General features: G+C 39.8%; 1 protein-coding gene across 24 annotated transcripts in view; it reads left to right on the top strand.

Annotated features, from left to right (window-relative positions):
- Positions 1–689: 689 nt before the first annotated feature.
- mef2cb (myocyte enhancer factor 2cb) overlaps positions 690–16,155 on the top strand; it is a 73,609-nt gene continuing 58,143 nt past the window's right edge. For 12 of the 24 annotated variants that reach the window (XM_085787069.1, XM_085787060.1, XM_085787067.1 and 9 more), the window contains exons 1-2: positions 690–933; positions 8,590–8,715. The gene's annotated coding sequence lies outside the window, so the exon portion shown is untranslated. Of the gene's footprint in view, positions 934–8,589; positions 8,720–10,158; positions 11,159–16,155 lie in introns of those variants that run through there. The other 12 variants (XM_085787070.1, XM_085787062.1, XM_085787068.1 and 9 more) reach the window with 5 other exon arrangements.

Below are 16,155 nucleotides of genomic sequence, written 5' to 3'. Positions count from 1 at the left end.
ACTGCACCTGGTATTTTGACATTTGACAAGATGCTATCAATGCCGGTTAATCTCTTCCAGAGGATAATTTATTTATGATTCACATAGATTACACAGATTCTGGTTATGAAAGGGGTAGCGGTATTTGCTACAGCTAACTGTGTTTCATGTATTTTGCAGCTGTGATACCCTGGGTCAACAAATTAGAGAAATAATAATGTTTAAATGAGCTCTTAATCTGGGATTGTCCGCAATGCAAGTCTTAGAGATCTGCTCCATTTAATACACAGCGATATATTTTCTTTTAAATGCCTAAAGAGAGGTTAAAGAAATGTTGTAAGTTTGCGTAAAGTATGGACATTTTACTGCAACTCCACCTGCAACAGCTCTGCAATTGAGAAGAATGTCGTCCATACAGTTTTCAGTTGGGGACATGTGAAGGAACGAAGGGGGGGTCGGGGGTCTTTTTTTGCCACTGTGAAGATGGCAGCATTCTTTGGGGGGCAATAATCCAAGGCATATATGCCAGTGCTGACAAAGGTCTGGTGTGTGTGTGTGTGTGTGTGTGTGGGGAGGGGGGTGGTGTCACCGATCCCTCAGAAGGCTAAATTTACCCAAGAGTGATGGGGGCAGGTGGATTCAGCTGGGACAGAGGGCTATGCTGGTGGTAGAGGGGGGTGTTTGGAAAGAACCGGACCTGGTTTTAGTTCAGACAGCGATCGGGGGCAAACACACAACCCAAATCGAGGGTTTCTATTCAAAGCCAGCTGGTCTGGCTTTATCACATGCAGGACATTTATTTTAGGTAGATTGTTGGTACTTTTTGTTTCCTTTTTGTCAACTATCTCCTTTGTTTCAATTTCTTTTTTCTAATTTTTTGAACTGTTTGATTGAGCTGTGCCTCAGCTGGTGCTGCAGGGTGTAACTTCCTGGGGAAGCAGAGAAACGGCACGGGTGAGTTTTCACAGTACACCTATTCCCTTCCTTTTTTCCCTCTCCTCTGAAACTCATTCTGTCAGTGGAAAACCTGTCTCCGCCAGGAGTTCAAACCACACTCTGCACAGTGGGTCATGACATGTTTAACAGATTAAGCCATAATTTTGATATTTGAGCTGCCCAGTTTGAACTGTTCTGAAATATATTTTGAAGTCCTGTTGCCTAATTGTGTCATTATTGCCTTACTGAATTTAGTGAATGATGCCTTTGTCGTGCAGCCAAATACAGAAATGACTGTACCAGTATGAATAAGGCCAAAAGATACACTTAATTTGTGTTTACGCCGAGTTTTTCCTGCGCTTGACAAAGTAGAAAGACACCGGAGAAGCTCTAACACTGCTAAAGGAGGAGTAAGGTCCCAGCTGTTGCCAATCACCTCTGCGGAGTACTTGGGGAATAGCTGATTGAGGCTCCTGGAACTGTGCGTGTTTAAGTTTTTAAAGTCTACGTTTTATTTCTCCAAGGCAAGACAAATGGTTTAAGTCGCTACAGTGGAACTTTATAGTGTGTTGTTTCTCTGTTTCTAATTCTTCACAGTCAGTTTAGGTTACTGGTACTTTTAAGGGTAATTGCTTAGAACAGCTCATTGCACAATCTGGAATTATCAGTGAGGGAAAAAAGAGCATGGCCTTAACATGCTGTTTGCTTTAGAAATGACTCATTCCCTCAAGGTAGCTACCTTAGTGGCAAGTACACATTTCAGTAGCAGCATGTGTCATACGGATCAGTGTTTCAGACATATTGGACAGCCGTTTGGAACAAAGGAAAAAACTTTTTGTCATGTTAAATGAACAAAGGGGGGTTCATAGAAGACCTAAGAAAAGGTCTTTATTGTAGGGAACTTGTCCCAAAACAACCTAATGGAATTTTAGACTAAACCAAAGGCTTTGTTCAGTTTTAATGGGTGGTGAATGACTCTGTTGGATCTTTTCCTCCAACATTTAACTGTAGCTTTTGGATAGAATTTGATTTTTAAAAAAGTGTTATTCCTGAATTTCATATCCTTGTACTTTCAGTTTTTACTTTGTAGTTTTTTCCTCTTCTTTTTTAAAATTTTATTTATTTATTTTTTTTACATTTATTGTACAGTCTGCTACTGTGACTATGATAAACAGTGATGATGAAAGAGAAAACTGTCTTTTTTAGCAAGACACAAACAAAATTGTAACAAGCCAAAAAAGAGGAACTGAACGGAAGACAAAATATATAGATATAAATGGACATGCCCTCTTGTCCCTTATCTTATACCTGGGGAGTGCTACCGTCCTCTCGCTATTAACCCAAAGAGGCAGAACCTGGGAAACTTTGACCCAGTTTACAGGAACCGCTCGGTCCTCACTTATTAGCTTTTCTGCCCCCGAATTCCATGGCTTTGATGGTCAGTGGAGTTGAGGAAATGCGTTGTTTTCTTTCTCTGTAGGGTGGAGAGCACTCTTACGCAGTTGCCTCTTTGCCTTTGAAATTCACCTCATCCTGTCATTTCACCTTTACTCTGTGCTGTTAGTTTCATTGTTGCTGTTCTTTATGCAGCACCAACACTCTGGGGCGCTTGTTTATCTTCACTGGTAATGTCTGAGATATGAATATAGATGAAATCAAATTTTATTCATAGTGTGGATCCTCTTGCAATTCATGTTGTTCACAGTCAAAAAGCTTGTTCAGTTTTTAGTAAAATGTAATTCTATGCAGATATGTTTTTTTGGCTTCTGCTGATGTTCTTGTGTAAATTAATAGTAAGGTTAAGATACAGCATAGAAGTAATTTGCTGTTTGTTTTTTCTCTGTAACAGCCACTGACAGAAACATAGCAGTACTTAGGGTAGTAGTTAGTTTCCATGGTTATTTGGTAGGCACTACTCATCCAGATGCTCTTGAGTAACCAAAGATGTTACTGTAGAAAGAGCATTTCATTTTTAAACAAATTATCACTGAACCAAGACCTATTACACATATGGAAGTAGTTTCTATTGAATGGCATGGAAAGCAAAAGTATCTTTGTTCCACTGTAATGGCTTACAGTAACAGCATAGTAATTTTGCTCTTATTTTTCCTTTTCATTCTCTTCTATCGTCTTTATTATTTAATTTTGGATGATTTCCAGCAGTAGTCTGGCCTCCTGTCTGAAAACTCTCTTTCCATCTACCCCCCTGAGCACTGTCGAGGCCAGAAAACAGTATGACGCTCCGCCGCCACTATACAACGCCTGTGCGCCGGGGCCGCCTAAATCTACAAAACACGAGTGCTGGCGCGAGGCAGCTCTTTTGATCTGCAGCTAATCTCAGTTGCCTGCCTCCCCTCTGATCATGTCTGAATAAGAATGAGTCGGGGGTGATCCTGGAGGCACAAAGAGCTTTAGACGCTGCCGCTCGTCTGCTGAGCTCCACCGTGTAACATGGGCCTGCGCCTATGGTCGCTAGGCCTCGCTATCAAACATCAGAGCTGGGGAACCCTCATTTAGACACACATTATATTCCGCTCCACTTGCTTTTCTTCACAGTGAGATGCTATCAGCTGCTTGTTGAGAGTGTGGGAGAAGTTGCACAGCCATGCTGAGTGATCTTTAATTGTCAAGGGAATTGGCTGAGGTCAACAGCTGCAGGAGGGACTTCTGCTGTGTAATGGTTACTATGGGAATTGGAAACAGTGATGACTGTAGTTTTTTGTGCTGTGGCCTAATGTTGGACATACAGGTTGGGCCCCTGTCACTCAAACACACTCAGTATTGTCAGTAAAATGGTGATCAAAAGGAAAAAAGAATAAAATAGTGGCTAGTAAAATAAAAAAAACTGACGCTTCTTCTCAACCTAGATAGATATTTGTTATCTAATCCCTGATCTGAAATCAATGAGATCCATTACTGGCTGGGAATAAAAGGATATTTTACTCAGACATTGGTCTTTCTTTTTTTCAACAAGTTTAGTTTGTTATCAAATGAAATCACTTTTTTCCCTTCATCGAGAATAGAGCTGGTGGTTTCTTATGATATAATCAGTTGGTTGATGATTCTTTTCAACAGCTGCAAAACCATATGATATCAAAATGATATGAGCTACAAATTTTAAAAAGCTGCATTAGTAGCACTGTTCACAGTCACTAAAAATTGCAAATACGTGTGAGGATATGAAATATGGGAGGATACCCTGCAATTCCTCCCAAACTAAGCAAACACAGATTATCATTGCCTATCATTAAGATTATTTCTCAGTGCTTTTAAACATGCTCAATATAGAATATATTTCTGTTTTCTGAGCTGACACCACTGTGGTTAAATTTTGGTTTGGTTTAGTCACAAAACCTACTTGGTTAAAGTTAGGGAAAGATGGTGGTTTGAATTCAAGAAGAACTATCGCTTAAGTTTAGGGAGTGATTGTGGTCATGGTTAGAAAAAACCAATGTTGACAGTTATGTGAAATGGGAAACAAATAATATCAAGGTCATATGCTACATAGCATCACGCTTCCCTTGTACCCCAAATCAACAACCATCAAAATTTGCACAGCCACAAGATGTTCAAGTGGTTTTTCTGGTGAGAAGTGTGTGTAAATATAACAGCTTGGCTTGTTTATGTTGTTTGTATCATTTAAACTTTCACGTGTCGATCATAGAACTTGTTCAAACGCTGGATCAATTTTGCTGCTACATATTTAACACAAGTTATGTTTCAGGCATAGCCTTTGCACCACTTCAGGGAACACTGGTGGTGGCACCCCTTGAATGGACACACACACACACACACACACACACACACACACACACACACACACACACACACACACACACACACACACACACACACACACACACACACACACACACACACACAACAAAAAAAACAAAAACAAAACAGTAACATTCTCTTTATGGGCACAATTAGAAAAAGGGCAGCGAGAACAATGAAATAGCTGTGCCTATGTTGGAGCAGTTCATCAGGAATGTCTTTCCAGCCATTGAAAAAAGGAAAAATCATTAGCAGAAGCTGGCTTTCTTTTTTCCCTCTCACATATAGCAATCTAGTAGAAACAAAGAGAACTTTGAGTCCCTGATATACAGACAAACTGTGGCAATTACACTTGCTACAGCATGGAGACAACACAGGGGGAGGAGGAGAGGAGAGAGAAGTGCCAATATCAGGGATTATAATTAAAAACAGATTAAAATAAATATTATTTGAATTTTTGCATGTGGGATGATGTTTACAAGTACTTAATATCTGTTAAAATAAATTGACCTTGCTTGAATGTTTAGATGATTACTCTAAATGAAAATGTTATTACAGTACCCTTCACATAAAGATTAAGTAGAGTTAAACTTTGTATGGTTGATACCTCCAGTTAACCCATGCGATAATCTGGTTTATTCTGTGGCTAGAGGGATGCAGAGCTCCCCTGCAGGCAGCACATTTAACTACACAGCAGTGTCTAAATTCAGATCTACAATGTGCTTTTCTTACATAGCAGGTGGCACACTGACGGCATCGTTTATGACATAACATTTAAGCCATTAATGCATTTTGATTGTAAAATCAATGAGCAGTGTTGACAGTTTCATCATGTTAATTAATGTGCAGCTATCAAGTCTAAATAATCAAATAATATATGTAGTCAACAGCTGCTCTTTCTTCTAAATGTTTTTTTTTTTTGGGATGTTTGTCTTATGGAAGTCATTTATTATCGTTCATTAATGAACAATAATAAATGAACGGTGGCTAAGTTTGGTCTTTGAAATAAACTTGATCCATATAAAAGAAAAAAAAGTTGAACAAGTGAAACAACCTCATTTATATTCATAATAAACAACTAAATCATCGTCCTTACCTAGTTTTTGCTGCAGCTCATGTGTCTTCACAAAATGTCAAAAAATTTACAGCATTAAGATCAGATTGAATTGTTGCAGCAGGAATCACTCTAGATGTGAGTGCATATTTGTGTGCATCGGTGCATGCATGTCTGTACATATGCGCACACATACCGGATACATGTTGGCATTACAAAGTGAAAAGCAACAGGTCTGATCAACAGCTAGCCCATCGGCGTCCCAGCCAGTCAGTGCAGTCACAGGACCATGGGGCTTTTCCTATGATGTAACTGGAGCATCAGGCAGAACAAAGGGAGAGCTTGTTGTTCAGCTTGTGCCTCATCCATAATGCATAAAAGGTGTACAGACAGAATACTGTTGGTTAAACACGACACATGCAAATCAGCAGAGTTGTCTCTCGTTTGACACTGCACAGTAAGGGGTCGTTACATGGCCATTACAATTTTAGAAACCCCTTGGTATTATTATGTACAACAAGTAACTATAAGTGACTATCTGAAGATAATATGCTCCCTAATCAAGTGCAAATATGCACATATACCACATATTATAGATACAAACATGCTTTATGATTTATATGTAGCATAGCTATCCTTGTTAAAGCAAGAGCATATAGGCAGCCTGAACATGCTGCTTTACTACTTTCTTTCAGAAGTAGAATTAACATGGCAATATTAGCTGCAAGCTTAAATTAGAAAGAGGACTGACACCTTTATATTACAAAGGCTCATTTCAGTGTACAAATAAATGCTTCCCCAGAATCATGAATTTGATATTTTGTAATATGAGGACATATGATTTCAGTTAATTAAGTGATTTTCTCACCTTTGCTCCCATAATTATATTGTACAGTGGTACAATTCATGTGACTATAATTACTGGTGATATTGCCCTCTGAGTTTCATTATAAACCTTATTAATAAGGAGGTACGCTTTGGATGACTTACACAAAGACCAAGTGCAGATCGGCAGGGAAATGTCTCTCATCTCTCCCACAGGAGTGAGATGACTTCTGAAGCAGGTATGTTTTTACCCAGATGCTCAGGCAGATCAAGTCCTGTACACTGTGCATCATCTGTTAACATGAACAAAGAGGAATGAATAAGAACAGGTAGATTTGAATGTGAAAAAGAAAGAAACAGATACTGTAACATTAATAAAAATATAATAATAATTGTGAATGGAAGTAAATTCAATATTTCTGTAAATTCTATGATGCAAAATAACATCTTTAGTCATAATGTATTGAGACTTAAGTCTAAAAATATTAGCACTGGGATTTCCCCTCAATCATTCATATCAGTCAAACTGTGAGATGGACAAAATCTACATGCACATGTGAATGAAGTAAGATCTATAGATCCCCAGCTGAGCCTTTGAATCAAATTGGCCTGCAGGTCTGCGTGTACCCCCTGTGAAGAGTTTGGTTGTCAAATCATGTAGCATCAATCTCGTGTCAAAACACCAAATGTCTCTCAAATTCATTAGGGATTGGACACAGAAAGAAATGACTGAAAGCGGTAAATACCAAATAAAGCTCGAAGCATCCTCAGACATATTCGACACAGCAACAAATACTCCATGTGTCTCATAGAGCTTCTGTAATAGCTGGGTAATTCTCAGGAGCAGTGAGGCAGAGTGCTTGACAACATCATCTACTGTGACAGGCAGATTGTGTTTTCACGTGAGCAGGATCGACAACAGATTGCACTGAGCCCGGGCTGTTCCTGTTTGCCCTGGAAATGTGTTTGTGTTTATCTTTTGCTTGAGAGAGGCATTCCTTTCTTTTTCCCTCCGTTAAAAAAAAAGCACAAATTTTCAGACAAGCTTTTCTGCATGCGAGAGTGTGTGTGACACATGCTGTGAAGTGACTGCCAGGAGAGGCTTAAGAAACAATCCAAGCAAGATCAATATCAGCAAACCGCACTTATGTGTTTGACTTAACATCCACTCGCAGTTTCCCCTCTTCTCTTTTAATGCACGGCTGATGCCAAACCTCACAAAATTGCATTTACCCAAAAGCCTAAAGTGTGTGTATACACGCTCCGACATATTTGAAATTACATAATTGTTTTGGCAAACTGTTGATTTTTCTCCACCAGGCTTTGATGACACTGTCAGCCTACACTTGAACACACACAAGCACAAGCACACATACACCCAAACCCCTCAAAACTTGTGTTTAGGAGTTGGAGGGAGGGACAATGACAACATTTTTCAGATAGCACCAAACTAATTTCTTAGTTTGTTTTAGGGTAACACAAATACCACAAACTACAATATGTAACCTACAGCAAACTAATTTTGTTTACACACTTATTGTGTAACTCTATATTAGCCATCACGCATGCACTCTGAATGACAAATACAAATGTTATAGTGATTTGACTGTAATGCTTGGAACTGTTCTACCATACCTGTACCCATAACCCCCCCACTTAGTAGTCACAAGAGCAAAATATACAATAGGTCTTCCCTACTTTGCATTAAGAATGAAGCTGTTAGTGAGGTTTCACTAAGTTCATCCCTATAGACAAGTCAGACAGTCATTTATGAATATTCATGAGCCCATGTTTGCCTCGTTTAATGATTTTTCACCATTCAAATATATTCACTCTACCTCCCCCCATTTATTTCTCGGTATTTCATATGGCCATTAAATACATATACACTCATATGGATCCTGCACTCTACAGTATATGTGAGGTGTGTGCACACACATGAAAACAATTACCATTTCATTGGCAGGTTCACTCTCTCCTCTTTCCCTCACACTTTCCTATGTTACTTTTCCTTGCAGGTGCCAACCAAAGACAACCTCAAGCAGTGTGAACACTGAAAGGACCTCTCAGATGAATCGCTGATAGGCAGCACAGAAAGCTACGAGACTGAGGGCACACACGGAAGCAGACAAAAGAACGCTCTGGTATGTACTACAGTATCACACATGAACCCATAGGTGCCCATATGTCAGTGACAGATCTAGTGCTGTTGCCAGTAGCACACGCCAAGAGGTCTGAAAAGAGGAAATCGTGTCTGTTAAGGGTGTCATATCTATGTTCCATACACTCTTGATATGTGATGCCATTGATGTCTGCCATGTTGCATTTATGAACCCACTGTGTCTAACAGACTACACCCTATTGATTGTTATGGAGGTCTGGGGGCCAGAGGAAATGCTATTAAAGATTAAAGGGTCAGGTGATGTGAAGGTGGGATCCCGAGTCATCAGACACCAGCAGCTTCAGTTACAGCCTGTAATGTTCACCCGTCAAGCAGATTAGCCAGCTTGATTTATTTATTAACTGATTTCATGTCCCGCCATTTCCTACCCCAACTGACTGACTGGGTGGCTGGCTGACTGGCTACATCCATGGCTTATGCTTCACAGGTGAACTTCAAGGGAAGGGACAGATTAAGGTTGTTGCTTGGTGTCCACTTACATTAGTGCAGTCTGCGGTGACAGGCATGTACTGTTAAAGTTAAGAGAAGCTTTGAGGGGAACAGTTAGACAGTGGGGTTGGATTGATATTTTAATATTAAAACTCAACAAAACAGTTTTCATCATGAAAAGTTAAAAAAAAAAAAAAAGAAGAAGAGGGGGGGGGGTGGTGGTGGTGGTATGGGTCAACACTGTCCTTTCATTTATTTATTTTTTAGTTACTTTACATTTATTACTTACTTTATTTTAAGGATGATAACTTGTAAAACCTTTGACCAGAACAGACTCCAAACATTCATAGACTCAAAAGCTAGGATTGTGTTTTCTTTATGAATATGGATTTATTGGAAACACGAGAGTGATAGTGATGTATGAGCAAAACGTGCTTCATTCATGACAGCCATTAAACATCTTTAAAATGATACAGCCGCATATAATGCGAGTATAATACAACTGTGGTATTACAAGGCCTATCAGGGATTCATCTCTGCACAAAAAGCCATTGCGCTGCCTGTCTGTGTCTTATCTGAAGTGGCAAACTTGCTGTTCTAATTGTTATCTTCACACTAATAGAGTGGATGTTTTGAAATCATTTGGTTGGATGGATAGAGACTTGGTAATTCCCCCATGCTTACTGTCTGTGTCAGGGCTTATCTGTGGGAGATAGCTGGGTCCTGAAGAATGATTGGCAGCGTGCAGGAGGTGGAAAGTTTGTAGTGACTCAAAAGGGAAGCAGCACCCATGCTGCATGCTGCACAGACATGGAAGAAATTAGCAGAGATTTTAATGATGGTATTGTTTAGGCGATTGCTTGATGTTATTTATGAGTCAGTGCTACTTTTTTTTTTACATGATCACCTTGCAAGGGACATTTAGGGTGATGTATAAATGACTATTACTTTTTTTTTTCTTAGACAGTGGGTTCAGATGTTTCATATTAACTCTACCATTACATTTTATTAAAAGGAGAGGTGTTCAGTGTGAACAAGTGAAATAATAGCCTTTCAGCAGTTTTGGGTCTAAGGATGACTAAAGTTTTGCATGGTGAAAACTGTATGCAACACACAGCACAAACATAAACTTTTGGCGGCACGGATTTAGCTGTCTAAAGTCGGCTGCAGACGCTTAACGCGCTCTCCGTTGCTCCATTAGTTAAAGCACACATTCCCCATCATCTTCCTCTAGTGGTCCTCTTTGAGCAGTTAATTGTGCGTCCACTCTATCGGGGCCGGCGCGATAATAACGCATTAAGAGCCGTGCCTCTTTCATTAAAGTAGAGTTGGGAAATGTGAGACCGCCCCCTTTCAGGAGTCAAAAAAAAAGGAGAGGGAGAGAGAGAAAATCGATTATTTCGCCTCGTACTAACACAGGAGAGGGTTCAGGGAAAAGACTCGGTCAGGATTGTGGGAAGAAAACAGAAACAGCCTCTCAACATCACCGACAACCTTCCTCCAGCAGACGTCCGGCAGTTTACCAGCAGCAGCAGCAACACCGCCGCCGCTACGCCGCTCCACCGGGTCCCTCTCCGCTCACCGGCACCTCGCGCAGACCAGGCGAAGCGTCCTCACCGCCTCCTGAGCAGACACTGTCCGATCAGAGAGAGGTAGAGAGAGGGAGGGAGGGAGATAGAGAGAGAGAGGGAGGGAGGGAGAGCGAGCGAGAGAGAGAGAGAGAAAGAAAGAGAGAGAGAGAGAGTAGTTTTCTCTGACATTATAGAGACTCCTACCTCCTACTGTAGGTTACTTTTTTTCCCTCCCGGCGACGTACTCTGCTAAGTTGCGCTCCTGGATTTTAAGTGCGTCTTGGCGAAGTCAGTCCCCATCAAGCAGCGGCGTCAACCTTCCTGTCAATCGGCCGGAGCAGACAAACCGGCGGACCGCTTGTTGTATCTTTCACTTCACCCGGACAAGATTTCATGCGAAATAAAGTAAGTACCGCGCTCGCACCACTTGCCACTCACTCCTAAACACTCACAAGACAAGTTGCATCATATGATCTTCATTTTAATCTTCCAGAGGAAAACTTATTGGGAGGTGGGGGGGCTCTATTTTGATGCGCGCTACCTCTTCTACAAAGTAAAGTAACTGCGTCTATTGATCTGTTGTGACCCCGATCGACTTACGACAACTATGTCATATAATTACAGGCTGACATCAAATATCTGTTTATGGTCTATTAGGAGTGTCAAGGTCTGTCTCGTGTTTTAGGCAGTGTGACTGTTGTGTCGACCTTGTGTAGCTTTCTCGTGTCCACATGCAGGCGCAAAGCCACAGCTACTGAATAAGCTGTCCTCTCTCATTTAACGTGATATAGCATACTCTTCTGTGCAATGGGATGGACCATGAAAAGTTATACTCTTAGTTTTAAATGTAGAGTTTAACTTGCCTAGAGGTCGAATTCATGCCAAATTATAGGCAAATAAATACAATTAAAAAAACAACTCATTGAAAGATAACGGGAAAATATACATAGTTCTAAAGTTTTGATATTTCAGACAATTTGCTGTTTTAATAGCAGCAAAATGAACACACTATACATGGATTGAATTACATTGTGGATAGGCTTCATAAAACTGTATTTATTCACCATTAGTTTAAAACTGTGCTGGAGTGATAACAATTATTATGTGTTGATTCACATAAAACCAGGTTAATCTGCACATAGGTAACTTTAATAAATATGAGAAAATAGTGAATGAGGTAAACAAACATTTCCAAACTGAAATCCAGAAGAACACAAGTTGTCAGTCCTATGTGAACGTTGATTCATGTAGACCAGACACAAAGTGATAACAATGCTGTAAATCAGTGGGGGTTTTTTTTCAGAAGGTTAATGCTGAATTATAATTTTGTTCTGTGTGACTTTGAGACTGAGATTGTTTGGATTTAATTTCACCAGAGAGGGAATAATATATTTATATGAGTTTAGTTCAGTCTCATGTGGCACAACTGAACCTGTTGCAGTCAGAGGATTAATAATGACACCATAATTAACCTGTGGCAACTTTCACAGGTTGCAGCTTAAAATTACATTGATTTGTTTTTCAAACGCGGATGTGAGGCCCAATTGTAAATGTAAAGATAAGGAGGGCATTAAAATATAAAATGATGACAGCACAATTCATTTGAATTTAGACTGCCGTGGTACTGGCTACTTTGTGTGCATGTTACTCTTGCCTATTAGTAGAAGCCTGAAAGTAGATGTCTAAACCCAATTTCTATTGAGTTTGCTATTGAGTAATTTTATCACTGTAGATACTTATATTTTAAAAGTTTTAAAAAATGCTACGAATGTTAAGAGAGCTGCAGTTTCTCAAACTTAATAAAACTAAATTAATGTTTACAGCATATTTTGAGATCAATGAGGACCATAAAATTAAGTATTTATTAGTTAAATATTCTGAGGTAACTGAAAAAGTACAGTCTTTAAGTGATAAAATGTTGCTGTCTAGTGCAGCATATTGACCTGATTTGTGAGTCTGCGAGAAGCGTACTGTATACATTAAGTCATTTACTACTTGATTGCGTTTTATAGTTTAAACAAATACAGGCTTTATGTGCAAGATTTAAGGTACTTTTTTTTTTAAGGTGATGTTGTTTTCTGTGCAGCCTAACATTACCTTTTACATTAATTTATACTGCTTTATATGACTTGTTTACTTATGATTTTTTTTTTTTTAATAAAAGTACCTGAGACTACAGTATAAAAAGATTTTACACATGGCCTTCCCTCTTCTGCCCATCGTCAATGAAGTTGTTCTGTGTGGCCTGTCTGGCCTGTTGCTCTCTTGGGATTTAGCGTTAGGTTAATCCGCTCAGAGGAAGGTGAGCGCTCGCATGTGGACCCACGATTACACACAGAGGACTCTGTCAGCCAAGCTCTGTAATCTCACAGACCCTGTACAAACACACACACACGCACGCACACTCTCATGCATGCACGTATGCAGTCACACGCAAACACACAGATGCATATAGACAAAAGCATGGTTTGTCTCTCTTTCTCTCTCTCTCTGTCTTCATGTCAGGCACACACAGTTTCACACACAAGCACACACCGACACCCACACTATCTGGCCTGCGCTGCCTTTGTTTCTCTTATTCTCTTAAGACCTCTCCCTCTTGACAAATCATTTGGGATTTTGGGTGCTGATTCACAAAACCAACAGTGACAACACACTCTTACCCTTCTCACAGAGAGGGATTAGAAGGTCACGTGTCCCTGTGATTGGCCAGAGCATTGAGCCGATTGTCAGGGCACTTTGCTGTACACCAGGGGCTCAGTAAAGCTTTAGTTAAGTGAGGGAAAGGGACACATTGTGTGCCATGGCCAGGATTTTGCCATGTGTTTTTAAGAGCACTTAGTCAAAATCAACATATGACGGACTAATACTAATCTGTTACTGTTACTATCTTTTACCATAAATGTCTAATATAATGGCCATAAATGTGTGAATACTTAGTTTTCCTGGCAGCTGAGACAAGAAAGTTTTAAGAGTTTTGAGTGCTGTAAAATATGTGCCATCTTGGAAATAAGAAGGGGTAAACGTATACCTCTGTCCTGCTCCATAGTATAAGCATTTTGTACTGTACAGAAGGCACATTTCAAGATTCCCTCCCTATGGAAAACCAGATCTATGAAAACATTATTCTTAATGGAAACATCAGAAGCATTTATGTTTAAGCAAATAATTTAATAGCCCCTTTTGCTATGCTTTAAAGTTTTTTTTTCACTAATGGTTTCAAATATTTTGGAAGGGGTTTGCAGAGTTTGCTCAGTTAAACATCAGTAAAACACTCATTTGCAGAATGCAGGTTGGCAAGATCTAGAGGTAGATATTGAAGAACTGTAATTGGACTTAATGCCCTTTGGGTCAGACAAGAAGGTAATATAAAAGTCAATTGTAGAGAATTGTATTTACCTCGGCACATAATATCTTAAACCGTCAAGAGACATCCTCATATATCCTGGAGATAATACAGTACATTTGATGTTGTTTTTTTGCTGCTTCCATATAAATGTTAGGGAATACACCTCCAAATGTGAAAGAATAGAGATAAGCTCTCTTTTTAGTAAATTTATCTGACACAAATAATGTGCAACTGTTCAGCCTTTTGGTTAGAATAACTTTTTTTTTTCTTGCCTGTTTATAAGCAGATGAAAATACTTAAGTTTTATAATAACTCAAGGGCTTGTTGTATTCTTGTTTATTGCACAAGGCAGGTGTTCCCTCTTTTGCAACATGGGAGGAAAAGTCTCCTTTTTTTTTCGTTTTTATACATTTTTATAGCGCCAATGAAAAGCATCGGGTTCAACCTCACCATGTGTTTATTTACTCATTTCGAATAGATCTCCCTTTCATTGTCCTAACTGTTGTGCATGTTAGAAATGTTTACCCAAATCTTTGTCTGCCTTAGGAGCACAGTGTGTGTATCTCCATAAGAGCTGCAATTACTCATAAAACTTGAAAAATAATAATCTAAAGTAAATAACACAGTCCTTGAATGGTTTATGGTGGATTGAATGCATATATTTGAATATGTCCTGGTTTATGCATAATGATGCAAAGTCTTCTTCTGTCTCTATCTAGTAATTAGTGGTGACGTTCAGCAACTTTCTCTGTATGCTGTAAGTGGATGGGGGTGTATGGGGTTTGTTCACTGGGGTGTTAAAGATCACAGAGGAATATATCAGCCTTTGATGTTTAATTGTATTGTAAAACACACTTTAGAATATTTCTGCATAAAGTAGACTTCTGGCTGTGCTGTGCTTTGTGTTTGCTGTTTCTTTGTGTGTTTGTCTGTCAGTATATGCCGTGTGTCTGGGAGGTGTGTATGTGTGTGTTCGTGTGTATGTGCGTACGTGCGTGCGTGTGTTCAAGTTTGTGTCTTGTCTCCGTTTGTTTGTGCGTCAGAATGTTTGTGCTTTTGTGTTTTTTTGTCTGAGTTTTGTGAGGTTGTTGCTGGTGTATATTCAAATGAAAATGCGTGTATTTCTTCTTCTCCTTTATTCTCGCACTGAGGAGGGTAGGATTTGATGTCTGGGATGATGGAGCAGTCTGGAAAACAGTGTCAGTGTGAGGGCTGAAAAGGCAAACTGAGAAGACAGATGCACAGAGAGACAGAAAAACACACACAGAGAGAAAACGGAGATAGATATCTATTTGAGCTGAGGTGAGTTAAGAGAAGAGCGACAGAATATTTGGCCTCAGATCAGGTATTCTTCATTAAAGAGTAATGCCTTTGTGATGTCATGTTTAACACACTGATCTGGATGAACAGGATGTCCTGCCTTCTTCTTCCTGTTTCCCGTTTCCTGCCTGGCCTGTTGGTCATTATGGCAGCAGCTGCCTGCTGGGTGGTCTGTGCTCAGCAGTGCTGGCCACAAAATCATAGTGTCAGCTGCAGCCCACCTAAAGAGACACCCAAAACACCTCACCATACTTGAGGCGTGCTCCCTGCAATATTTGGAGAGAGAGAGAAAGTCCTGGGAGAAAAGAAGGCTGGAGGAGTGAAGGGAGCAGAGCATTGCAAATGATAAGACAAAGAGAAACATTTAGACTAGAACAGAGTTTGCAGTTCTTTGTCTAAACATGGGATGGTTCAGATCAGGCTGAATGCCTCAGCATCAGCATCAAGATTTGATGTTGCATGTTAAAATGAGACATAAATGAGAGCAAATGTGTTTAAAGATGAGTTTCCTTGGTTTCCACTTGGTTAAGTTACCTTCATGTTACGATTTTTAAATTTCGTATTCAGCATCAGTGTAGCAGACAGAATCCGCACAGCCCAGTCAGCCCAACGATACTACATACAGTGTATATCTGTAATACCTGCTGCAAACATGCTGTGCAGTAAATCCTGAATTAACTGGGAATCCTTTTCAGTGAGTTTGAGGGGTTGGTTTGAGGGAGAGGTGTTTGCT

The sequence above is a fragment of the Trachurus japonicus genome, chromosome 9 (genome assembly GCF_045865225.1).
Source record: "Trachurus japonicus isolate A0001 chromosome 9, Traja_1.0".
In the NCBI taxonomy this organism is placed as follows: domain Eukaryota; kingdom Metazoa; phylum Chordata; class Actinopteri; order Carangiformes; family Carangidae; genus Trachurus; species Trachurus japonicus.
Note: the sequence above shows the minus strand (reverse complement) of the source record. Positions and strands in the feature narration are given on the sequence as shown.